The sequence below is a fragment of the Mobula hypostoma genome, chromosome 16 (assembly GCF_963921235.1).
Source record: "Mobula hypostoma chromosome 16, sMobHyp1.1, whole genome shotgun sequence".
NCBI lineage: Eukaryota > Metazoa > Chordata > Chondrichthyes > Myliobatiformes > Myliobatidae > Mobula > Mobula hypostoma.
This window is the reverse complement of record NC_086112.1, coordinates 66,501,464-66,527,520: the sequence shown is the minus strand read 5'-3', so window position 1 is coordinate 66,527,520 and position 26,057 is coordinate 66,501,464. Positions and strand designations below refer to the sequence as shown.

General features: G+C 42.0%; 1 protein-coding gene across 2 annotated transcripts in view; it reads left to right on the top strand.

The window, feature by feature from the left end:
- The first annotated feature begins 2,677 nt into the window (after positions 1-2,677).
- LOC134357456 (zinc finger and BTB domain-containing protein 5) overlaps positions 2,678-26,057 on the top strand; it is a 36,437-nt gene continuing 13,057 nt past the window's right edge. For both annotated transcript variants that reach the window (XR_010020630.1, XM_063069057.1), the window contains exon 1: positions 2,678-2,879. The gene's annotated coding sequence lies outside the window, so the exon portion shown is untranslated. The remainder of the gene's footprint in view (positions 2,880-26,057) is intronic.

Below are 26,057 nucleotides of genomic sequence, written 5' to 3'. Positions count from 1 at the left end.
TCAGTGGTTGACAACCTAAATTGGCATTTAGCAAGGTTAATAATCAACCTGTGTTGGCTTAAGCACTCGAAAAGTGTGCGGAGATGAGATATGTGTTCGGATTTGGATGCACTGGTGACAAATATGTTATCCAGGTAAACAAAAGGAAAATCTAAGTGTTTTAATACAGAGTCCATCAGCCGTTGGAATGTCTGTGCTGCAGTTTTCAGTCCAAATGGTATGCACAAACTCAAAGAGGCCAAATGGGCTGTTTTGGGAATGTCCTCTGAGCACACAGACCCTAACTAGATTAACTTTGGAAAAAATTAACTTTCTGGCTAAAGTCACCGAAAAGCCTTGGATGTGTGTGGCTGGGTAACGATCAGGGCTGGTGGCCTCATTAAGGCATCAGTAATCACCACATGGGCCGCAACTGCCATCGGATTTAGGGACCATATGGAGGGGTGAAGCACAGGGCTATTTAACCAGCGTACGATGTCAAGTCTTTCCATGTTGGCAAACTCAACCTTCATGGTTGCCAGCTTTTCTGGTTCCAGTCTACGTGCACGGGCATGGACGGGTGGGCCAGTTGTGTGAAAGTGGTGTTCAACCCCATGTGTTGTGACTGTAGTGGAGAGTGTGGGCTCGGTGAGGTTTGGGAATTCACCCAGCAGTTGAGTAAACTCAATGTGGTGATGATTATGCTTGGCAGAGTCGCTGTGGGGAACTTACTGGGGGAGTGGGGTAACAACCCAAAGTCCTTGACATCCACAAGCCAGCAGTTCCTAAGATTGACTAATAGCCTTGGGCACACAGGAAATCTGCATCAAGCAGAAGTCTAGCCACTTTAGCCAGGACAAAGTCCCATGTGTAACGTTGCCCACTGAAGCAGAGTGTCACCTGTCGTGTCCCATAAGTCTGGATCCTGCTGTCGCTGGCGGCCTCCAGCGAGATTTCATCGTTCTTTGCCTTCTCATCAACAGGCAATGCTGGCAGCACACACCCACTTGAGCACCCGTGTCACACGAGAAGCGTTGCCCTGAAAGGGTGTCTATAATGAACAGTAGAAGACCCTGGCATCTGGAACCCATGGTGTTCACAGACCTCTGATGTCCTGATGCACTGGCACTGTCGTAGCTGCAAGGCGGTGGGCACTTCCTAATTTTTGTACCAAAGCGAGTGTGGTCCATTGCCGTCCGTTTCGCAGCCACTGGTGTCCGTATGTTGGGGGCCTTGCTGACTGGGCTTATCGAGGCAGGGAAAGGAGGAGGAATGATGCATCAAGGCCTAGCTGAACGTAGACTGTCAGCCATTTTAGCAAGCTCCCTGTTGTCCTTCAAGGGTGCATTAGTGAGGGCTATGCAGACTTGATCAGGCATTTGCTACATGAAGAGTTCTTTAAAAATAGAACAAGGATGATTTCCCAGGAAAGATGGCACGTGGTTCATTAGCTTGGCATCACCGAGGGACGGCAAGGAGAGCAACTGTTTGCCGCACTCAGACTCCGATAGTCCGAAAGTCTGTAAAAGGCGAGTTTTCAGCTTTCAGTATTTATTGTGTTCAGGTGGGTGTTCAAGCAGACTCACCACTCTCACAGCTGTGGAATTGCTGAGCGATTTTGCCAAATAGAAATAATTGATGTTGTAGACGGTGATTTCCTGCAGCACGAATTAGGCCTCGGCTTGTAAAAACCAAGCGATGGCATTTTGCTCCTACAACTCTGGCAAGTTTCGAAGCGACTGCATTGGCTAAGATGTTCAATAATTCTGCAATCGTCCTAGAGCATCAGGTTTTTGCTTAAAAAATGACAAAGGTGTTATGTTTAAGCAAAACCACAGTAACACAATTATTGTACTCCAAACACTGAACACAAAGCATGGTAAAAGTACTTTACATAATTATGTCATTACGTCAAGCCAGCCTCTTAAAGTGAACCCCAACTCAATGTCCGCGGCTGTGAATTATGTACGTTTCCACCGATTATATTACCCTACACAACCATTGATTTCAAGGACACACGAGACTGCAGATGTAAAAAAGATGCTCTGTGTGCCAGGCAGCATCTGTGGAGGAAAATAGGCAGTCTTTGTTTGTCCAAAATCGACCCAAATGTTGACTGTTCATTTCCCTGCACAGATGCTGCCTGACCCTCTAAGTTCCTCAAGCATATTGCAAGAACTTTATGGGACCACCTTCACCACAACTTAAGTAGCTCTTAAAAGCAGTTCCACCACCGGGTAATTGAAGATAGACAAATAAATAATGGCTAAACCAGTGTTTGGTCACAATCACATCCCATGAAAGTAAATTTAAAATGGGAATGCAAAAGATCTTAGTCACTATTTGAATGCATTGTTAAATGTTTCCTAACCGTTCTTTAATTAGCATTACTAAATTAGCCCGGTTCATTTAATGTATGTTGTGGTTTTATTCTTTGCAATTTAATTGATTCTGTAAAACCTACTCAGAAACTGGTGCGTTTTGATATTGTGGAAGTGATGTGTAAGTTTCTTCTTTACAATACGATATTTAATTTGTTGCTCTTGGCCATCATTTCAAAAACTCGGTTAAAGTTTCGTGCGCCATGAGGAGAAGCCTCCCCCCTTCTCCACACGAGTTGAGAAGGGCGCCAACCGGCACATGTCAATCCGGCAGAAGGCTGCTTCCGTTTCCGGGTGAGAGGTGACAGTTTGTCAGAGGCCGATGGGGAGGAGAAAGCGGTGGCCGTTGCCGTCCTCATTCATAGCAGCACGGACGCCGGAGCTCGGGCCTGTTGCATGCGATCCGCGGGCTCCAGGGTAACGTCCCGGCCCGGTCGCACTCAGCCGATCGCTGGGCTGTCGCGCTTCGGCCGCTTTGTGCAGGAACGGGGGAGGCACTGGCAGCGGTGCGCGGCACAGGTAGAGGTGGTCGGGGGTGCGCCTGCGCGGTGAGGGGCGGGGGGGGGGAGGTTGAGGGCACAATGAGGGGTGCGGGAATTGTCCTGCCCCGAACCCGGCACCCTCACCTGTCCACTCCCTATTCACTGCCACCCCCACGCCGTGTACCCGCCACCACTCCTCTGTCCGAACCCACGTCTCCCCGTCACAGCTCCCTGCCCCCCACTGCACAATGAAGAGCTCTCAGGAATGTGTATTAGTGAAAAATTAGTCGTGGAACATTGATGAGATTGCTAAGTAATACATCCCCGGGACCTAATAACTTGCATCTGCAGGTTTTGAAAGAGAATTCCCTGGTGTTAGTGGATGCATCAGTTATTGAACATGGGTTCTTAAACAATTCCCAGAGATTGGAAGGCTGCAGCAAGTGGTAGCCTACTAATTAAGAAAAGGAGGTGAAAGAAAGACAAAATTGTTCAGATGGTTGGTCAAATGTCAGCACCGGTGGAAGCGTTATGTTTTGTACTTCCAAACCATAAGCAAAAGATAGGAACCCAGAATGGGTGAGGCTTGATGACGTATGTCTTTTACATATAAACTGCAATGCATTATGTAAGTAATAAATGTTTAATCAAGCAATATATTTACAGTACTCAAATATTACTGAAATGTTAAATACACAACAGGGTATAATATACATCCACAATATATAGGCAGCCACAACCGAGTAAATTTTAAATTGTCTCATTCAGACCTAAAGATTTAATCATTATGGAGGATTTCTTACTCTTGTGGATGATGTCTTTCCTGACAAGGCAGGTGGAAGTTACTCTGCTTGCTAGGAGAGACTTGTGGCTGTGAAGTAAACTCCATGGTGGTTGAATGAGTTGACTCTGGGACTGCAAAAAGTGGTTCTGATTGATCTGGACACCTTTCTTTTAAATGTATTGGCATCCCAAACAGTGTATGATAAGCTTCACTGGATGATGTGGATCATGATGTGTCAGTATGGTGTTTGATTTCACCATTTCCTTTGTCTTTTTGGAAAGCCACCTCACACTGCTTTGCGCATTGCCATTTCTTCCCAATCTCTAGTAGTGAATTCAAGGGTTGGGGCACAGTAGGCAAGTTTGACATGAACTAGTTATAGAACTTGACACATCCCAAAAAAGTACCGTAACTGTGACTTTGGCCTTGGAGTATCTACCACTGCTTGAATTTTCTCAGCACGTTTGTGTAATCCTTGTGTGTCAATGGTATGACCACAGTAAGTGATGCTTGATTTAAAGAACTTACACTTGTTGTGTCATGCTCTAAACCCATAATCTTCTAATCTTCTTAACACTGTTTTGAGATTTAGGAGATGTTCCTTGTCATCCTTTCCAGCAACAGTAATGTCATCCAGCCTTGCAGCACCTGATCCATAGCTTTGTGCCAGAGTGCAGGTGCAGATGCTACTCCAAAAATAAGCCTATAATAGCGATAAAACCCTTTGTGAGTGTTTTTGGTGAAAAACAAATGGGATCCTTCTTCCATCTACATCTGTAGGTAGGCCCCAGCTAAGTCCACTTTACTGAAGTGTTTCCCTCCTGGATGGTTTGCTAAGATATCCTCTACTCTGGGCAGAGGACATTGATCTACTTTCAGTACTGGGTTGATGGTGACCTTAAAATCACCACAGATTCTGGCAGACTCTTTCTTGGCTACTGGGACCATGGGATTGCCCATGGGCTTCACTCAACCTTGGAAAGAATTCCTTCAGTTTCCATGCAGTTTAGCTCACTGGCTGCTTTATCACAGCTGGTATGAGGAACCAAATGGATATTGCAAAACTTACATGTGGCATTTTCATTTAACACTATTTTACTCTTGGTATGTTTGAGTTTTCCAAAGCTATCCATGAACATTGCTGTGACATCATCTGATACCTTTCTTAATTGACTTTCAGTTGATTCTGCTGCAGGGGGTGTGGTATGCTAATGGTGGATGGATCTCCAATCAAGTTGTAGTTGACTCAGTCAATCATGACCCCACAATGCTGCCCGCCCCCCCATGTTTTTACCACATACAAGCCCAATGTGGCTTGTTGGTTGTTGTATTTCTCTGTTACAAATGTCAGCTCTTCTCCAGTGTAAGTTGGATATCAGTAGACATCAGTTTAGCATCTTTGAAATGCCGTTCAAACTCATTTTGTGGAATCACTGTAAGTGTCCAATATGTACTGGCATAATGACGTATGCCATTTAATTACTTTTATATATAACCCACAAACTATTATATAAATAACAAATCTTGCTTAATCAAACAATATATTTACTGAGGAGTTGGTGCAGGGAGCAGGGTTTTAGATTTTTGGATCATTGGGATCTCTTCTGGGGAAGGTGGGACCTGTACAGGTTGGATGGGTTGCACCCGAACTCGAGGGGGAGCAATATCCTTGCAGGTAGGTTTGCTAGCATGGTTTGGGAAGGTTTAAACTAATTTGCAAGGGGGATGGGACCCAGAGCGATAGAGCAGTGAAAGAAGTGCATGGAGTAAAGCCAGATCTAACATATAGAGAGGTTTGAGGAAAGAGAAGCAGAATAAACGGTGTAAAGACAGTAAGGTAGAAGGGCTGAAGTGTTTGTACCTCAATGCAAGAAGCATCAGGAACAAAGGTGATGAACTGAGAGCTTGGATACATACATGGAATTATGAGTAGTGGCCATTACAGAGACTTGGCTGGCACCAGGGCAGGAATGGATTCTCAATATTCCTGGATTTCAGTGCTTTAAAAGGGATGGGGGGGGAGGGGAGGAGGGGTGGCATTACTGGTCAGGGATACTATTATAGCTACAGAAAGGGTGGGTAATGTAGCAGGATCCTCTTTTGAGTCAGTATGGGTGGAAGTCAGGAACAGGAAGGGAGCAGTTACTCTATAAGGGGTATTCTATAGGCCCTCTGGTAGCAGCAGAGATCCAGAGGAGCAGATTGGGAGGCAGATTTTGGAAAGGTGCAAAAATAACAGGGTTGTTATCATGGATGACTTTAACTTCCCTAATATTGATTGGCACCTGATTAGTTCCAAGGGTTTAGATGGGGCAGAGTTTGTTAAGTGTGTCCAGGACGGATTCCTGTCACGGTATGTGGACAGGCCGACCAGGGGGAATGCCATACTAGATCTAGTACTAGGTAATGAACTGGGTCAGGTCACAGATCTCTCAGTGGGTGAGCATCTGAGGGACAGTAACCACCGCTCCCTTGCCTTTAGCATTATCATGGAAAAGGATAGAATCAGAGAGAACAGGAACATTTTTAATTGGGGAAGGACAAATTATGAGGCTATAAGGCTAGAACTTGCAGGTGTGAATTGGGATGATGGTCTTGCAGGGCAATGTACTATGGACATGTGGTCGATGTTTAGAGATCTCTTGCAGGATGATAGGGATAAATTTGTCCCGGTGAGGAAGATAAAGAATGGTAGGGTGAGGGAACCATGGGTGACAAGTGAGGTGGAAAATCTATTCAGGTGGAAGAAGGCAGCATACATGAGGTTTAGGAAGCAAGGATCAGGTGGGTCTATTAGGAATATAGGGAAGCAAGAAAGGAGCTTAAGAAGGGGCTGAGAAGAGCAAGAAGGGGGCACGAGAAGGCCTTGGCGAGTAGGGTAAAGGAAAACCCCAAGGCATTCGTCAATTATGTGAAGAAAAAAAGGATTGGAGGGAGGCAAATGTTGTCCCCTTGTTCAGAAAAGGTATTGGGGATAGTCTGGGTAATTATAGACCAGTGAGCCTTATGTCTGTGGTGGGAAAGCCGTTGGAAAGGATTCTTAGAGATAGGATCTATGGGCATTTAGAGAATCATGGTCTGATCAGGGACAGTCAGCATGGCTTTGTGAAGGGCAGATCATGTCTAACAACTCCTAAGGCATTTGACAAGGTTCCACACGGTAGGCTTATTCAGAAAGTCAGAAGGCATGGGATCCAGGGAAGTTTGGCCAGGTGGCAGAATTGGCTTGCCTGCAGAAGGCAGAGGGTCATGGTGGAGGGAGTACATTCAGATTGGATGATTGTGACTAGTGGTGTCCCACAAGGATCTGTTCTGGGACCTCTACTTCTCGTGATTTTTATTAATGACCTGGATGTGAGGGCAGAAGGGTGAGTTGGCAAGTTTGCAGACGACGCAAAGGTTGGTGGTGTTGTAGTTAGTGTAGAGGATTGTCGAAGATTGCAGAAAGACATTGATAGGATTCAGAAGTGGGCTGAGAAGTGGCAGATGGAGTTCAACCCGGAGAAGTGTGAGGTGGTACACTTTGGAAGGACAAACTCCAAGGCAGAGTACAAAGTAAATGGCAGGATCTTGGTAGTGTGGTGGAGCAGAGGGATCTGGGGGTACATGTCCACAGATCCCTGAAAGTTGCCTCACAGGTGGATAGGGTAGTTAAGAAAGCTTATGGGGTGTTAGCTTTCATAAGTCGAGGGATAGAGTTTAAGAGTCGCGAGGCAATGATGCAGCTCTGTAAAACTCTGGTTAGGCCACACTTGGAGTACTGTGTCCAGTTCTGGTCGCCTCACTATAGGAAGGATGTGGAAGTATTGGAAAGGGTACAGAGGAGATTTACCAGGATGCTGCCTGGTTTAGAGAGTATGCATTATAATCAGAGATTAAGGGAGCTAGGGCTTTACTCTTTGGAGAGAAGGAGGATGAGAGGAGACATGATAGAAGTGTACAATATATTAAGAGGAATAGATAGAGTGGATAGCCAGCGCCTCTTCCCCAGGGCACCACTGCTCAATACAAGAGGACATGGCTTTAAGGTAAGGGGTGGGAAGTTCAAGGGGGATATTAGAGGAAGGTTTTTTACTCAGAGAGTGGTTGGTGCGTGGAATGCACTGCCTGAGTCAGTGGTGGAGGCAGATACACTAGTGAAGTTTAAGAGACTGCTAGACAGGTATATGGAGGAATCTAAGGTGGGGGCTTATATGGGAGGCAGGGTTTGAGGGTCGGCACAACATTGTGGGCCGAAGGGCCTGTACTGTGCTGTACTACTCTATGTTCTATGTTGTTGAGGTCATGGTAGTTACAGTTGCTTTAGAACAGTATTTATGTTCTGATTTATTTGCTGTGGTCAACATATTTTGACTCATATGTTAAGGAAAAATTTGTAGAGTCAATCTAAATTTGTCCAGGTGGATTTGTCCATGGAACACTCAAGTTACTTTCTCTCAGTTCCTTAAAGTCTCCTTTACAGACAATTTAAAAGTAATGGTTAGAGGCTGCTTTTCACTACTAGTTTGGCATAAAACCTGTTCGATGCCATGGAGTGGCTTTGTTATTGATATTACAGTTTGCTAATCGGGATACGGATATTTTTCCAATTCAATTGCCTTCCATTCAGAGTAATGTTAGAGCACATGGTTATCCTTGGATTTCCTTTGTTCTCCTGTCAAAAGAGTGGCTTATTTCATTGAAGCAAAATGTCGAGCATTACACTGCTTCTTATTCATTGTTATTTGGAATAACTTCTGCTGGAAATGTTTTCCCCATGAACCTTTGTAGCTGTAATTTGGGACAATAAATATGCAGATCTTCCTGATGTTCGAGCTAAATTTGTCTTTCATATTTTCAATAATTCTCTCCCCTTTTCTATAATTCTGGGCTTGCCTCTCTGGTGTTATTTATTTCTGTGCCCTTGTCAGTAACCATTTTCCAAATTAAATTTTGAGATGGGAAGTTCAGCTTCAGTGAAGGCAACCACTTTTCAATGCTAAACAACTTTTCTAATTCAAAGTTGAGTCTTGAGGACTAGTAGCAGGCCTTGGTAGAAAATGAGATGCTGTGCCTTGAACATCACCGGAACAATATCAAGGGCTAAAGACAGAAAGGTCAGAGTGGGAATGAGATGGAGAATTAAAGTGACAGGAAACTGGAAGTTCAAGATTGTTCTTGTGGACTGGACAGAGATGTTCTGCATTGCATATATCCATTTCATATTTGTTTTTTTTTGCAAATATAGCTGAGACTATGGTGTGATCACTAATTAGGAAGAAATACATGGAATTGTTTAGGTCCTTGGGTTTATGGAAGGGACATGCCAAGAGGACAGTTATAAAGTCTGCTTAGTGCAATGAACAATGAAGTGGCTGGAAATAAGACAGTGAAGCATGAAATTGTGGAGGGACCAGTCTGGAATACAGATAGGAGAGGGGAAGATCTATTTGAGGATATAAACTTTTTGGAAGTAGTGGAAATTATACAGGGTGACCCATTGAATGTGGGGTTGGCAAGGACAAGAACACTTTTTTTTATCTGGGTGGAAAGAGATGGGGTGAGAGCAGAAATGAAGCAATGGTGTCGGTGTGGTTGAGAACCCTTCATCTGTGATGAAGAGGAAAGTGCACGTAAAGGAGAAGGGAGATATCTCAGAAGCACTGAAGATGTGGAGGGTGTCTTCATCTGAACAGATGTAACAGAGCTAGGAACAATAGAAGATTGGAATGGAGTTCTTGCAGGAACCATCATAGGAAGTGTAGTCAAGATAACTGTGGGGATAGAGGGCTTCTAATGGATAATGGTTCTTGATCGTGCCCTGTATTGCAGACAGAAAGGCAAGGAAGGGAGGAGACAGTAATTGACCATGTGAAGATGAGAGTAGCATGGAATTGTCAGCCTAGATCAAGAAACTCTATAAGAGTTTTGCACAAGAGCAGGAAGCAGCACCAATGTGATCGTCAATCTAATGGGAGGAGGCCTCTATAGGAACCAAACATGATGTTTGGTAATTTAAAGTGGAAAGAGCAGAACAAACATGAAAATTTTTGCAGAAGGATGTTCAAGGCATAGCATTACATCTTCTACCTAGGCCAACTACAAGTCCTCAAGACTTAACTTTGAATTAGAAAAGTTGTTTAGCATTGAAGAGTGGTTGCCTTCACTGAAGTTGAACTTCCCCAGCTCAAAATTTAATTTGGAAAATAGTTGCTAACAAGGGCACAAAAAATAAATAATACCAGAGAGGCAAAATAAAATGAAACATCATTCTCCAAAAGTGAAGGAGAGCTAGAGTTAACTTGTATATTAGGTGTAAGAGGATAATTATAATTGTCAGAAGCTGATAAATAATATCAATCAGAAGCTGCAGTTGGTTTGTCACCTTTAATTTTGTACATGGTACATACTCTTGCATCTTGAAATAAACTAAGATTGGAGATTTTTATTCAGAAGGTGTTGCACAGACAAGCCAGGGCAGAAGCAGATTTGACCATATTATGGAGATGGAATGTGGAATAGTGAGAGGCAAGAGGCAGAGTTCTGGTACCAGAAATAATTGCTTTTCTGCTCCAATATTTGGACAGAGTAAATTTCTGTTTCTCATACTATGGATACAAAAGAAGCATTGTGACAAATCGCAAGTGTTGAAGCTATTAAACAAGACAGTATTGGGATAGATCTGGGTGTTGCCAGATTGTGTTTAGAACTTGTGTTGTTTAATATTCTAGAAGCTGGCATGTAGATGAGGAATTGGAAGGCACCGAGGGTGGTACTGTAATGCAAAGTTCAATCTTTAAATGATCCTAGAGATGACAAACACTGGAATTTGCTTCCAATCAAGCATTCCAGATAATTTTTGAGTAATAATTGGATGAGAGTAATCAGGTTTGGTCCCATTTAGCTGCACAATCATGGTGGTGTCAGCTGTGTCAAAGTTGATATACGAAGGGAATGGTGATGGAAATAGATTATCAGTGCACAATGTAATTGCACAGGATAGTTTCATCAACAGTTCCCATTGAACACTTCCCCATATAGCCATCTTCAAGTGTGAAATTAAAAGTGGACTTAAACACTGGTAGAAGTGGCAAAAGCCAGTGCTTCTGCTGTGAGGGACATTCTGAAAGGCAGAATGCAGGCTTCAGTTTGAACAGAATAAGTCAGAGGTTGAATTACAAGTTTTAAAAAGAAAATGTGAGAGAACAGTCTAGAATAAGTATTCAAAACTGGTCTTTTTGGAAACTTTGTAGTTATTTTTAAAATTGCAATTATCTTGCCTTTTGACATCAACATAAACTTATGACATGCAGAATGTAGATTTGTGTGAATAATTCATTGACAACTTTCTTGTAATTTGTTGCACACAGATCTTTGAAGATGACAGACAAATTTTAAAAAGCTATAAGATAACATTAGGTCGGTACAATATTTGTACATGTACAAAAGTGTAAATATTGAAGTTCATATTGAAGACTTGGAGAATTTGAGGAGGTGTATAATAATGAAGACTGATCAAGTTGTTTTTTTTTCCTTTTGCATATTGGAAATGAGTAGGATGCCAGAAACGTCGACTGTACCTCTTCTTATAGATGCTGCCTGGCCTGCTGTGTTCACCAGCAACTTTTATGTGGGGTGCTTAAATATTCTGAAAAGATTGAGGGGCTGTGTGGTTGTGTAAAAAAAAAGGGATTCTGAGTGAGGGGAGCAGCACAGGCCTAGCCATTACCTGTTCCTGCCAATCAGTGCCAATTGTGACATCACAGGACAGCAAATGTGTGATTGGTGAGTATTTCTGCCAGGTCCTTTTGATTGGAGGATGTTAATACATAATTAAATGCAAACTGATTAATTAAAAACAAAATTTAACAGGCTGGGCAAGCCGTGTGTTGTAGTCTCAACATGTGGGTCCCGCTGTATTCAGACTGACCTATCCTTAGACGGTGTTTCCTATCTCAAGAGCTTCAACTCCAAATTGATGAGTTGATGTCCAGTCCTTATGACAATGTGATGCATCAGGGAGTGGGATTGTTTCCTGTCCTGTGTTCCAGGAGACAGTTAACCCTTTAGATTAATTATCTTTGAGTTTAATCAGAGATATAAGATGTAAGAGCAGATTAAAGCCATTTGGCCCATTGAGCCTGCTCCACCATTCAACTATGGCTTATTTATTTTTCCTCTCAATGCTATTCTCCTGCCTTCTCCCTGTAACTTTTGACACCCTTACTAATTAAGAACCTGTCAACTTGTACTTTATATATACTCATTAATGTGTTTCCACAGCTTTCTGTGGTAGTGAATTCCACAAGTTCACCACCCTCATTGCTGTTCTATAGTGATGTCCTGCTATTCTGAGGCTGAGCTCTCTGTTCCTCCTAGACTCTCCTACTATTGAAAACATTCTCTTAGCATCCACTCTCAGCTTTAAAATATTTGGTAGGTTTTAATGAGATCCTCCTCATTCTTCTGAACTCCAGCGAGTACAGGCTAGGAGCCATCAAACAGTCCCCATATGTTAACCCTTTCGTTCCCTATCATCTGGAAACTTGGCCACCAAATCATCAATTCCGTCATCTAGATCATTGACCTATAACGGTGGACCCACCAAACCTTGCAGGACACCACTAGTCACTGGGAGCCAACCAGAAAAGTTCCTCTTTATTCCCACTTTTTCCTTGTTCCGGTTAGTAATCTTCTGTTCATTCTGTTATCTTTCCTGAAATACTGTGGGCTCTTTGTTTAACAGCCTCATGTGTGGCACCTTCTGAAAATCCAAGTAAGCAACCTGTACTGACTCTTCTTTGTCTATCCTGCCTGTTATTTCATTAAAGAATTTCAACACGTTTGTCAGTTGAGATTTCCTCTTAAGGAAACCATGTTGATTTCAGCCTATTTTATCATGTGCCTCCAGATGCCTTGAAACCACATCCTTAATAATGGACTCCAACATCCTGCCAATCACTGAAGTCAGGCTAACTGGCCTATAATTTCCATTCTTTTGCATCCCACTCTGACATTTGTGATTTTTCGGTCCTCCAGAACCATTCAAGAATCTAACATAGAAACATAGAAACATAGAAAATAGGTGCAGGAGTAGGCCATTCGGCCCTTCGAGCCTGCACCGCCATTTATTATGATCATGGCTGATCATCCAACTCAGAACCCAGCCTTCCCTCCATACCCCCTGACCCCTGTAGCCACAAGGGCCATATCTAACTTCCTTTTAAACATAGCTAATGAACTGGCCTCAACAGTTTGCTGTGGCAGAGAATTCCACAGATTCACCACTCTCTGTGTGAAGAAGTTTTTCCTAATCTCGGTCCGAAAAGGCTTCCCCTCTATCCTCAAACTGTGACCCCTCGTTCTGGACCTCCCCAACATCGGGAACAATCTTCCCGCATCTAGCCTGTCCAATCCCTTTAGGATCTTATACGTTTCAATCAGATTCCCCCCTCAATCTTCTAAATTCCAACGAGTACAAGCCCAGTTCATCCAGTCTTTCTTCATATGAAAGACCTGCCATCCCAGGAATCAATCTGGTGAACCTTCTTTGTACTCCCTCTATGGCAAAGATGTCTTTCCTCAGATTAGGGGACCAAAACTGCACACAATACTCCAGCAACATACATCAAAGTTGCTGGTGAACGCAGCAGGCCAGGCAGCATCTATAGGAAGAAGCGCAGTCAATACTCCAGGTGTGGTCTCACCAAGGCCTTGTACAACTGCAGTAGTACCTCCCTGCTCCTGTACTCGAATCCTCTCGCTATAAATGCCAGCATACCGTTCGCCTTTTTCACCGCCTGCTGTACCTGCATGCCCACTTTCAATGACTGGTGTATAATGACACCCAGGTCTCGTTGCACCTCCCCTTTTCCTAATCGGCCACCATTCAGATAATAATCTGTTTTCCTATTTTTGCCACCAAAGTGGATAACTTCACATTTATCCACATTAAATTGCATCTGCCATGAGTTTGCCCACTCACCCAACCTATCCAAGTCACCCTGCATCCTCTTAGCATCCTCCTCACTGCTAACACTGCCACCCAGCTTCGTGTCATCCGCAAACTTGGAGATGCTGCATTTAATTCCCTCATCCAAGTCATTAATATATATTGTAAACAACTGGGGTCCCAGCACTGAGCCTTGCGGTACCCCACTAGTCACCGCCTGCCATTCTGAAAAGGTCCCGTTTATTCCCACTCTTTGCTTCCTGTCTGCTAACCAATTCTCCACCCACACCAATACCTTACCCCCAATACCGTGTGCTTTAAGTTTGCACACTAATCTCCTGTGTGGGACCTTGTCAAAAGCCTTTTGAAAATCCAAATATACCACATCCACTGGTTCTCCCCTATCCACTCTACTAGTTACATCCTCAAAAAATTCCATGAGATTCGTCAGACATGATTTTCCTTTCACAAATCCATGCTGACTTTGTCCAATCATTTCACCGCTTTCCAAATGTGCTGTTATCACATCCTTGATAACTGACTCCAGCAGTTTCCCCACCACCGACGTTAGGCTAACCGGCCTATAATTCCCCGGTTTCTCTCTCCCTCCTTTTTTAAAAAGTGGGGTTACATTAGCCACCCTCCAATCCTCAGGAACTAGTCCAGAATCTAACGAGTTTTGAAAAATTATCACTAATGCATCCACTATTTCTTGGGCTACTTCCTTAAGCACTCTGGGATGCAGACCATCTGGCCCTGGGGATTTATCTGCCTTCAATCCCTTCAATTTACCTAACACCACTTCCCTACTAACATGTATTTCGCTCAGTACAAAGGCTTCCCCAATCTGTTCAGCTACTTCTTTCAGAACCTCAGTGTTGTCTGTATCAGCGGTCCCCAACGACCAGGCCGCAGACCAGTACCGGGCTGCAAAGCATGTGCTACCATGCAAGGAAACGGTATGAGTCAGCTGCACCTTTCCTCATTCCCTGTCACGCACTGTTGAACTTGAACATAGGGTTGCCAACTGTCCCGTATTTGCCGGGACATCCCGTATATTGGGCTAAATTGGTTTGTCCCATACGGGACCGCCCTTGTCCCGTATTTCCCCGCTAAGATAGAGCATTCCTATGAAACCTTTCGTGCCGAAATGGTGTGAAGCGAAGAAGCAATCACCATTAATTTATATGGGAAAAGTTTTTGAGCATTCCCAGACCCAAAAAATAACCTACCAAATAACACATAAAACCTAAAATAAATAACACTAACATATAGTAAAATCAGGAATAATATGATAAATACACAGCCTATATAAAGTAGAAATAATGTATGTACAGTATAGTCGGGAAGATGAAGGCAAAACCGATTTGTGGGGGGAAAATCGGCAAGTGCGCGCATGCGCACATCACATGTGCACGTCATGCATGCACACACAGGTGCCCGCGCAAGGCTTCATGGTCATGGTAGTTTTTCCTGGGGTGAAGTGTCCCGGGATTTGGCTGCTACTTTTGTCCCTTATTTGGGAGTGAGAAAGTTGGCAACCCTAACTGTAAAAGACATGTTGAGGTGAGTTTAACCCTAATTGAACACCCCCCTGGGTCGGCCGGTCCGCAAGAATATTGTCCATATTAAACCGGTCCGCAGTACAAAAAAGGGTTGGGGACTCCTGGTCTATATGGTCCAAGTGACTTGCCTACCTTCAGACCTGTCAGCTTCCCAAGCACCTTTTCCTTAGTAATTCACATCTGCCCCTGACACCCTTGAATTTCTGCTGTGGTGCTGGTGTTTCCAAAGTGAAGACTGAGGCAAAATACTTAAGTTTGTTTGCCATTTCTTTGTTCCCTATTGCTATCTCATAAGTGTAATTTTCCAGCAGGTCAGTGTTTACTCTTGCCTTTCTTTTGCTCTTTATATATCTAAAAAAAAATTTGATATTCTCTTTTATATTACCATCATATTTCATTACTTTTCTCCCTATTGCTTTTTCAGTTGCCTTCAGTTAGTTTTTAAAGGTTTCCCGATCTTCTAGCTTCCCTCTAATTTTTGCTATGTTGTATGCCCTCTCTTTTGCTTTTATGCTGCTTTTGACTTCCCTTACTAGCCATGGTTGCTTCATCCTCCCTTTACAATGCCGCTGTTTCTTTGGGATGAACTGATCCTGAGTCTTCTGAATTACTCGCAGAAATTCTTGCCATCACTGCTCTGTTATCCCTGCTAGTGTTCCCTTGCAATCATCTTGGCCAGCTCCTCTCTGATGCCTCTGCAGTTCCCTTTAAGCAGCTGCAATATGAATATGTTCAATTTTGAGCTTCCCCCTCTCGAACTGCAGAGTGCATTCTATCGTGTTACGTTCACTGCCTCCTAAAGGTTCTTTTACTTCAAGCTCACTAATCAAATCTAGTTCATCACACAAAACCCAATCCAGAGTTACATTTTCTCCTGTGGGCTTGACCACAAGCTGCTCTTTTAAAAAAAAAACAGCTCGTATATAGGCATTTTACAAATTCTTTCTCTTGGGATCCAGCACCAACTTAATCTTCCATATCTACCTGCATATTGCAGTGGTCAAGGACACTAAAGTGCAAATGCAAAAGGGGCACATCGAGTGATCGGAGGGTAGCTTGAGGAGCCTTGGCCTCCTCTCACTTAACAGATGCAAGATTCTTGCTGTCTGTTTAGACATAATGGGGACAGTACGTGCCGACTGTACATAGTACCAGGTGTTAGCACCAACTGTTCATGGTACCAGGACCCATTCAAGTTGGGGGAAAGGAGGGAGAGGGAAATATAGTCATTGCAGGGATAACATAGATAAGGAGCATACACCAGTAGAGTTGCTGCCTCATAGCATGGTGACCTGCTTTTCAATCCTCATGCTCAGGTGCTTTCTGCAATGGTAAGGGTCTTCCTTGGTGCGCTGGTGTACTCCCACTCAAAGTAGCAGGTTGGTAGGTTAATTAATAACTGTAAATTAACGCCAGTGTGTAGTAGAACCTGGGGAGGGGAACTGATGGGAATGTGGGGAGAATAAAATTAGGATTATTGTTAAAAAAACAAGTGATGTTTGCTGCAGATTCAAAAATGGTCCCCTTTCACCCACCATAGTATCTGTTGTATGCAGTAAAGACAAGGGTCTGTAGATTGTATTGCAAGGAGAGTTCCACAGTTGAGGCTGTTTTTTTGGGAACAAGATAAAAGGGGCAGGGTCCAGTTACTATGGTCCAGGTCGGCACTTATAGCTAGAATGAGGAAGGTGGTTTAGCTAAGGGATTAGGTGCAGTTTGGGGCAACATTTGAAAAGTAAGACCACAGTGTTGATAATCTTATTTATCCTCTGCACATTTGAAGATTGGAGAAGTAAATGCATAGTTCAAAGGCTGTGAGAGAGATGTATTCAGATTCATGGAGCACGGATATAAATGTTATTGGAAAGGTGAGCTCTTCCTTTGGGATGGATTTTATTTTCAACAGACTTTTGGTTCACAGTACAAGAGCTGTGGATGGGCTTTAGGCTAGTTAGAATGGGAGGGAGGGTGCAAGTAACAGGAAGTTTAATGAATCAAAAAAAGAGGAAGTAGTGGCACAGGGAGGTGAGGTAATGAATGAAAATCAGTACTACTGGAAAGCAGAAAACTGTATGGAAAAGTGCTCTAGAAACTGAAACCAAGCTATTTTTTTAAAAATTGAGGTTTACAACACTTTATCTGAGTGTACATAGCATTTTTGTAACAAGATGGATGAGTTGATGGAAATAGTAACAGATGAATTTGTTGTAGTAGACCAATCACAAACAGGAGAAAACCTGCAGATGCTGGAAATCCAAGCAACAGACCCAAAATGCTGGAGGAACTCAGCTGGGCAGGTCTGGCCTGCTGACTTCCCCAGCATTTTGTGTCTTGCTTCTTCTGATAGACACATTGTTGTAGGTTGACTGGAACCCAGAACACAAATTCAAACTCCAAAGTTATTTGACAGTTTGAAAAGAGGAGAGAAGGGGTAGCAATATTAATTAAGAAAGGGATCTGTATGTGGTGTGTAATGATGTAGATCATGATGTGGTATCTGTTTTGGTGGAAATAAAGAATAGCAAGGGAATAAAAAGACACAGGTGGGAGTGGTCTATTGGCCCCCAAAGTTTTGCCTAATGAGGGCAAAACATAATTGGAGAAAATTCAAATAGAGAAAAATATAAGAAAGGATTTGCAACTTTGGGTAACTTTAATCTGCTACAGGTTTCCCCTGGCATCCGAAGGTAGAGCATTCCTATGAAACGGTTCGTAAGCCGAAATGATGTAACGCGAAGAAGCAATTACCATTTATTTATATGGGAAAATTTTGTGAGCGTTCGCAGACCCAAAAATAACCTATCAAATCATGCCAAGTAACACATAAAACCTAAAATAACAGTAACATATAGTAAAAGCAGGAATGAAATGATAAATACACAGCCTATATAAGGTAGAAATACTTATCCACAATCATTACTGAACTGTTCTCCGTAGCAAAAATCTCATGCAAGCGCTGTTGGCAAGAACATTCTCTCCAGTAACCTTTAAGCTATGAAGCTGCCAAATCATACCAAATAACACGTAAAAATACACAGCCTATATAAAGTAGAAATAATGTATGTACAGTGTAGTGTCACGGGAATCGGGAAGACAGCGCAGAGCACACTGATGATGGTGTGTTAGACTGAGTCGTCGCAGTTTGGGATAGTGCAGTGGTCCCCACCCTGGAGGCCGCCGAGGGATACATTGCCGCGAAGCACGCGGGGGTCCAGCGGTAGCCGGGAGGTACACAGCACATCTTTAAGAAAAAAGCCGAAATAAACATGCTAATTAATTAGGTGCCGCCCGACACGTATTTGTTGGCCCAGATCAGTGCCAATTTCCGATTGCGTCGTCTCTGATCTGGGCCAACAATTACGTGTCAGCGGCACCTAATTAATTAGCATGTTTATTTCGGCTTTTTTCTTAAAGATGTGCTGTGTGCGTCCCGGCTACGGTTGCATTTTCTGCGAATCGGTATCTGTCCGTGGCCTGGGGGTTGGGGTGGTGGGACACTGGGGTGTCATCTCGTCGTCTGTTTCCATTAGAGCAGGCAGCTCACCTTCTTCTATCTCTGCCCGCCTCGATGTCGAAGGTCGAGGTTCGTCGTCTGCTATGGCTGATGTGGAAGGCTTGCTTGACTGCTGAGCCCTGCGCATTTTTCTATCACACAGTTCTTTAATAAGGACTCAACCATCCTGCAATTATCCCCTAAACCGACGTACCCTTTCAAAATTAAAGTCGTACTTTATCATTACTCATTCGGTTTCGATTGTTATCCTTTTTTCTTCCAATTGCATTAGCTCTTCATCTGTCAGTTCTTGATGATGGGATGCCAAAACCTCTTCAGCATCATGTTCGTCAGCTTTCGCAAGCCAAACTCACGTTGTCCTTACTTCATTCACCATGATCAAAATGCTTAATTATGTCTCATTTTACCGTAAGTGTAACACCCTTACGAGCTCTTTCAGGCTTTTCCGATACCATAGAACTCATCTTGCAAACGGTTGCTCACAGGCACGTGTTAAAGCAAAGCAGTTCCCAATCCGGGGGGAGTGGCTGCTCGGGGTGTGCTCTGCCTTTTTTTTCCCGCGCTGATTTTTTTTCGTAACAGTGAAAACACCTTCTGAAAGCGAAAACAGGGTACTAATGTAGGTCTTTCGTAACAGTGAGGTTTCGTAAAGCGAACGTTGGAAAAGCGGGGGACACCTGTATTTGATTGTAGTAATTAGACTGATAAGGGTCTTGTGGAAAAGGAATCTGCAGAATGCTTCAGTAATGGTTTCTTAAAAGAGAAATGTGTTACAGAATCTACCCAGGAACAGATACCATATCATGATCTACGTCATTTCTCACCAGTGTGCATATCCCTCTCTTGATTAACATTGCTACCCCATCTCTTTTAATCACGTTTATATTTAATTATGTGTCATGAGGTAGAACGCCTGTTAAAGTTGAATCTGAATAAAACTTGGGAGACCAGTTTCTTATCATCACCACAGTTTATTGTGTACCCTCCTGCGGGAGTTTGAGACCTAGTTGTCAAAGGGAAGGCAGGTAAGTACTGCCACCATCGGACAAGTGGGCCCCCTCTCTCCAGTTACAGCCATATATTTATACATAGTAAGTCCCATACATTACTGTTGCAAGATGTTATTTGAACTGGCACACCCACCAAGTCTGTTGGTGCGAAACTTAGTTACAGACAAGAGAGTCCGCTAGATCAAGGCTTAATCTGTTGGTGCAAAACTTAGTTACAGATAAGAGAGTGTGCTAGATCAAGGCTCAATTACAGGTGGATGTGCTGTCCAGTCCTTACCAGTTATTCCCTTGCTAGGCCCTGATTTAATTACAGATGGATGTTCATTCCTGTCCTTTTCGGTGAGCCCTCCTCCCCCTACTCAAACGAGTGTACAATGTTATCAAACTCTCAGTGTCTCTCTGCAAGCTAGGGAGAACTGGTATGAGCCTGTCTTAGCTGACTGCTGAAGGCAGACTTTACTTCAGTTCAAAAATTCATATTCAGTCCCAATTATTCTTTTAGCCAGAGGTTACATAGGTTCAAAATGATTTTTTTACATCCCCGGTTCCTCATGCCGAGAAATCTTGTAGTTGAGGAATTTCTGGGGAGTAATAATCAGAACATAGTACGTTTTAAGGTACAATACCTTTGATCTGAATGTAGCATCCTGAACTAAATATAAACAATGACAATGGTTTGAAGAAAGTATTGTCTAGAGTGGATTGGGAAAATAAATAAAAGGAAAGGTCAGTTAGTGAGTTGTGAAAGACACATAAGCAGCTACTTCATAGTTCTCAGTAAAGTTTATCCCAATTAGAAAGATGGAACAATCCTTTATTAACAAAGATCAAAAGTAACACTAAATTAAAAAATACTGGAGACACCAATTGGCAAAAGCTAATGATGGACCTGATGATGAGAACTTATTTTTTTTTAGAAATCAGTAGCAGATGACTGTATAGCTATAGTGGGAAAATTAATTGTGTAAAGTGAAAATAATATCACAATGAACTGTAAGAGAGCTTTTGTAGTCTCAGTAAAAGGAAGTAGGTGGGAGACTGGGGAATTAATAATGGGAAACAAGAAGATGGCAGATAAATTAATACCCACCTCGTCTTTGTGGATGCTATAAATATTCCCAGGTTAGCATCACCACCATTATGTGCCATGTCGTATGATGTGGACAATCATGGTCTTATCCATGATCACAATTGTTCTTAGGATGAACTTGCTTCAATTCCTATCCTGAGGAAGAAAGTATAGAAACAACTGTTGGGACCAAAGGCAGACAAGTCATCTGGCTGTAATGGCCTGCATAGGTGGGGTTTAAATGAAGTAGTTGCAAAGATAATAGAGCCATTGTTTGAAGTTTTTCATAATTCAGAACTCTGGGAGAGTAGCAGCAGATTTGAAAACGCAATGCCCTTGTTCGAAATGGGGGTCTAAATAAAGGGAAAATAATGGGCAGTTAGAGGAGGGTGTAGGGTGTTAGGACTCCAGTAAGGAAATCTCCTATACCTAATAAAGTGGCCACTGTATATACTTGTGGTTTTATATTGCTGCGGTCCATCCACTTTGAGGTTCAATGTGTTGTGCATTCAGAGATGCTCTTCTGCACACCACTGTTGTAAGGAGTGATTATTTGAGTTAGTGTTGTCTTCCTGTCAGCTTGAACCAATCTGGCCATTCTCCTCTGTCTTCTCTCATTACTTTGCTCATTGAATTGCTGGTTACTGGATGTTTTTGTTTTGCTCGCTCCATTCTCTATAAACCCTGGAGACTGTTGTGTGTGAAAATCCCACAAGATCAGCACTTTCAGAGACACTTAAATCATTCCAGCAGGCACCAACAAGCATTCCACAGTCAAAGTCACTTAGATCCCATTTCTTTCCCATTCTGATGTTTGGTCTGAACAACAACTGAACCTCTCGACCATGTCTGCATGCTTTTATGCATTGAAAAGTTGCCACATGATAGGCTGATTAGATATTTACATTAATGAGCAGGAGTACTGATGTACCCAGTAAAGTGGCCACTGAGTGTATATAGATTGAGTGACTGGGCAAAAACTTGGTAAGTTGTTTAATGTGTGATGTCATGCTCTTTGGTAGGAGCAGTTTAAGAAAAGTAAATTTAAATAAGTCGGAGAAACTGCAAATGAGTGAAGTGCAGAAAATCTTTGTTCTTGTGCATGAAACAAAGTTAGCATGTAGTTGTCAAGTAACTGAGAAGTGTAAAGGCATATTAGCCTGTATTGCTGGGGATTGGAATTCTAAAATAGAAAAGTATTGTTACATTTGTATGGGCATTGATGAGACCGAACGGAAGTGCTACATATGGCTTTGGGTTTTATTTTAGTTAAAGATGGAGGCAGCCCGGAAGAGGATCATTAGGCTGTTTTATGAGATGAGAAGGTTGCACTAAATGAGTGGCTGAGATTGGATCTGTTCTTTGTAGTTTAGAAAACAGCGAAGGATGACCTTATTGAAAGGTATATGAATACAAGCCTAAGAGTTTCTAACAAGGGTCAATAGTTGCAAGATAAAGGAGAAATTTTTCTTTCAGAATTTTTTCTTCAGATTATGAAGACACATAGTCCTCTTTTATTGTCATTTATTATTGCATGCATTAAGAAATGATACAATATTTCGTCCGGTGTGATATCACAAAACACAGGACAAACCAAGACTGAAAAAAACTAACAAAACCACATCATTATAACATATAGTTACAACAGTGCAACAGTACCATAACTTGATGAAGAAGTCCATGAGCACAGTAAAATGTTCAAAGTCGCTCAACTGTCCCACATCTCACGCAGATGGGAGAAGGAAGAAAAACTCTCCCTGCCATACCCGACCACGGTCCGACTCTGAGTCATCCAAAAACTTCGAGCTCTGATCAGCTCTCTGACACCGAGTACTGAGGTCCATCTCTATCCGAACAATTCGACCTCCATCTCGGTGGCCAACAGCAGGCAAAGCCGGGGATTTTGAGGCCTTCCCTCCGAAAGAGTCCCGATCACGCAGTAACCACAGCAGCGAACTGGTTTTTCAGATATTTTTCCAGATGTTCCTCTGTGCTTTCACGTCCGTCTCCATCAAATCAGAATTGGCCATGGCCCCTATTTAACGGATACGATATGTCTCTCCTCCCGCCGTTAGTTGTGAATCTCTGGAATCTCTGCGTAGGAAGGCTGTGGAAGCTAGAGCATAATTGTAAATAAACAAATATGAACGGGTATTCAGTAGCAGAGTTATTTGGACAACATTTCAAAGTGAGTTACTGGCATGATGAATTCTATGATCTGCATTATGCTCAATAGCAACGCATGCTTCACACAAGTCATCAGTTGGTTATGGTAAAAATTTCTTCCTCGTTCACAATTGGAAAAATAGCAAAAATAAAATTCGATCAAGTAAGGTATTGAGGTCCTAATGTGTATTAATAAGGCATCCGTTAGTCTTGCGAGACCATGGATCTGCGCCTGGAAAGTCTTCACTCTCCAGGTCGCAGGCCTGGGCAAGGTTGTGTGGAAGACCAGCAGTTGCCCATGCTGCAAATCTCCCCTCTACACGACACCAATGTTGTCCAAGGGAAGGGCATTAGGACCCATACAGCTTGGCAACAGTGTCGTCGCAGAGCAATGTGTGGTTAAGGGCCTTGCTCAAGAACACAACACATTGCCTTGGGTGGAGCTCGAACTCACAACCTTCAGGTTGCAAGTCCAATGCCTTAACCATTTGGCCACGTGCCCACAATGTGTATTAATGAAGTATATTACACTATATTACACTGTACTACACTAAGCACATAGTAGAAGCACAGGAAGACGGGTATCCAGTGACCGAGGAGGTGTAATGATGGTAATAAGGAGCCCCATATTTTTTCAAATGTTGCTGGTTTCCTCCTCACACTATACAAGATCTTTTCAGGTTTACTACGGGATGTTAACTCACTTAACCACTGCCTGAGTGAGGGAGGAAATTCAGATTTCCAGTTTTGTAGGATACACTTTTTCCTGGCTGTAGCTGTGAGCAATATAAAGTATTTTTTATTGTAGTTCACATTAAGACCTTATAGATCTCCCAAAATCTAGACCTCGGATCAAATGAAATTTTGGTTTTTATAATATCTGAGGTTATTCTAACAACGTATTTCCAAAACACATGAAGTAAGTCTCAGTCACAAGATTTACATCTCTGACAATTAGGAGAGGCGTTATGATATATGTTGTGCAGTCTATGTGGAGTGTAGTAGGTCCTGTTAAAAATATTAAACTGTATTTGTCTATGTTTAGTTGAAATTAATACAGTTTGAGACACTTGAAGGATATTACACCAATAGGCATCATTGTAATTGCATTCAAGATCTGATTCCCACTTATTTTTAATATCACTCTTAGTATAGATTGACAAGTTACTGTTTAAAATAATATAAATAGATGACGCAAGGCTCTTTGTAGTGTACAGGACTTCACTAAGCAAGTGCTTTTCAAACGGGGATTCCCTTAGAATTTGTGGATAGCCTGTGTAACTGTTACGGACCCAGTGTCTAATCTGAAAATACTTAAATAACTTATGATTTGGTAGATTAAATTTACCGGACAGTTGTTGAAAACTGGCAAAGTTATGTTGGCTATATAAATCTTCAACTGTTTTTATACCACTATTAACCCAATTTTTTAGAATTCCATCTGCAATCGGGTGGGTGATATTGGAGTTATTCCACAGAGGAGTTTTCGGAAATAATGAGGTATTTATACCAATAACTGCATGAGCTTCTTGCCATGCTGCAAAAGAATTTAAAATTATAGGGTTCTTAGTAATCTTTAAAAGTGCTTTCTTAGATGTTAAAAAAGGAAGAACTTTTATTTCATTTTAAAATCTTTTTATTAATTATTATTGAAAATTGACAACAAAAAAAACCATTAAAATAATCAAGTCAATATATCAATACGTATAAGTCAAATTATTAACCAAACTAAACCGTATATCAATAATAATAATTAAAAAACAAAATGTTAAAGCTATTTTTTTTGAAAAAAGAAAGAAGGAAAAAAGAACCCCTGCTAACTAAAACAAAAAAAAACACCCCAGCTAACAAACAAAAAAGAACGAGGAAAAAAACCCATTTGGAGCACAAACCCAGAGCTATACACCATACAAGCTTCTATATATAAAAAAAAGACATCAATCGCCAACCAAATCCATTTACTCAAGAATCAGAAGGGAACCATCTTAATTAAGTCAAATCAAATGGTAGTTGCAGGCAAAAGAGCCCTGCCTTTTCTCAAAGTCAAATCGAGGATCAAAAGTTCGACTTCTGATTTTTTCCAAACTAAGACATAACATCACCTGAGAGAACCATTGTATCAAAATGGGAACAGAAGCATCTTTCCATTTTAATAAAATAGCCCTTCTAGCCAGTAATGTAACAAATGCAATTACATATTGGTCTTATATAGAAATACCATGAATATATTGAGGAATTATACCAAACAAAACTGTCAATTTTATTAGGTTGTAAATTAATTTTTAAAGCTTTAGAAGGAAGGACTTTTAAGGGAACATCTTTAAATTGATGTTCAATAGGAAGCCATCTAGTCTCATTGTTCTCAGAGTGCAACCAACACCATATTGGACGGAATTGAGCTGCAAGGTAATAACATTTAAAATGAGGAAGATTTAATCCTCCCTTGGCGTAAGGGGCCTGAAGGGTTGAGAGCTTGACTCTAGGGACTTTACCTTTCCATAAAAAGCTGGACATTGATTTGTTTAAATCATTAAATAGACTTTTGGGAATTTTAATTGGCACACATTGGAATAAATATAGAAATTTGGGGAGTATATTCATTTTAATTAAGTTCACTCTTCCAATTAAAGATAATGGCAGCTCCCTCCATTTCTGTAGATCTAACTTAACCCGATTCAATGAATTAATGTAATTATCTTTAAGGATTTTGTCTGCGGATCTCCTAATTTCTATGCCTAAATATTTAAATCCATTGGAGCATCATTGCAAGGATTGTTCTTAATGTTGTTATCCTGTATATTAAAAGACATGACTTCACTTTTTGAAAGGTTTAATTTATATCCAGAAGCAGCACTGAATTGTTGGAAGCATTGTAGAAGGGAGGGTAATGACTTTTCTGAATCAGACAGGAAAACTAAGAGATTGAGCCAAATTTAATGCCAGTAATGGTGGGATTAGTACGAATAGCAATAGTCAGCAGCTCAATGGCTATTAAGAACAGCAGTGGAGCTCTTGGACAACCTTGGCGGACTCCTCTGGATAGTGGGAAGGTACCCGACAGGACTCCATTAGTTAGAATTTGAGCTTTGGGACCAGCAAAAAATGCTTCAATGTATTGAATAAATCTCTGTCCAAGATTCATTGCTTTAGAAGTTTGCAAAAGGAAGGTAGGTTCT